This window comes from Aegilops tauschii, chromosome 5 (genome assembly GCF_002575655.3).
Source record: "Aegilops tauschii subsp. strangulata cultivar AL8/78 chromosome 5, Aet v6.0, whole genome shotgun sequence".
NCBI classification, from domain to species: Eukaryota; Viridiplantae; Streptophyta; class Magnoliopsida; order Poales; family Poaceae; genus Aegilops; species Aegilops tauschii.
In genome coordinates this window covers 457403450-457405027 of record NC_053039.3, presented here as the reverse complement: position 1 = coordinate 457405027, position 1578 = coordinate 457403450, and positions in this window count along the sequence as shown.

The window sequence follows — 1578 nt, the reverse complement described above, 5'->3', positions numbered from 1 at the left end:
TGGATGTCGTTGATAACGGGATCACATCATTAGGAGAATGATGTGATGGACAAGACCCAATCCTAAGCCTAGCACAAGATCGTGTAGTTCGTTTGCTCAGAGCTTTTCTAATGTCAAGTATCATTTCCTTAGACCATGAGATTGTGCAACTCCCGGATACCGTAGGAATGCTTTGGGTGTACCAAACGTCACAACGTAACTGGGTGACTATAAAGGTGCACTACAGGTATCTCCGAAAGTGTCTGTTGGGTTGGCACGAATCGAGACTGGGATTTGTCACTCCGTGTAAACGGAGAGGTATCTCTGGACCCACTCGGTAGGACATCATCATAATGTGCACAATGTGACCAAGGAGTTGATCACGGGATGATGTGAGTTACGGAACGAGTAAAGAGACTTGCCGGTAACGAGATTGAACAAGGTATCGGGATACCAACGATCGAATCTCGGGCAAGTAACATATCGATAGACAAAGGGAATTGAATACGGGATTGATTGAATCCCCGACATCGTGGTTCATCCGATGAGATCATCGTGGAACATGTGGGAGCCAACATGGGTATCCAGATCCCGCTGTTGGTTATTGACCGGAAAACGTCTCGGTCATGTCTGCATGGTTCCCGAACCCGTAGGGTCTACACACTTAAGGTTCGGTGACGCTAGGGTTATAGAGATATTAGTATGCGGTAACCCGAAAGTTGTTCGGAGTCCCGGATGAGATCCCGGACGTCACGAGGAGTTCCGGAATGGTCCGGAGGTAAAGATTTATATATGGGAAGTCTTATTTTGGTCGCCGGAAAAGTTTCGCACTTTATCGGTATTGTACCGGGAGTGCCGAAAGGGGTCCGGGGGTCCACCAAGGGGGTCCACCAGCCCCGGGGGGGGCCACATGGGCTGTAGGGGGTGCGCCTTGGCCTATATGGGCCAAGGGCACCAGCCCCAAGAGGCCCATGCGCCAAGAGATAAGGAAAAGGGAGAGTCCTAAAGGGGGAAGGCACCTCCGAGGTGCCTTGGGGGGGAAGGACTCCTCCCTGGCCGCACCCTTCCTTGGAGGAAGGGCCAAGGCTGCGCCCCCCTTCTCCCTTGGCCCTATATATATTGGGGGGAAGGGAGGGCAGCAATACCTAAGCCCTGGCGCCTCCCTCTCCCTCCCGTGACACACCTCCCTCCTCCCGCAGCGCTTGGCGAAGCCCTGTTGGAATCCCGCTACTTCCACCACCACGCCGTCGTGCTGCTGGATCTCCATCAACCTCTCCTCCCCCCTTGCTGGATCAAGAAGGAGGAGACGTCGCTGCTCCATACGTGTGTTGAACGCGGAGGTGCCGTCCGTTCGGCGCTAGGATCATCGGTGATTTGGATCACGACGAGTACGACTCCATCAACCCCGTTCTCTTGAACGCTTCCGCTCGCGATCTACAAGGGTATGTAGATGCATTCCCCTTCCCCTCGTTGCTAGATTACTCCATAGATTGATCTTGGTGATGCGTAGAAAATTTTGAATTTCTGCTACGTTCCCCACAGTGGCATCATGAGCTAGATCTATGCGTAGTTTCTATGCACGAGTAGAACACAAAGTAG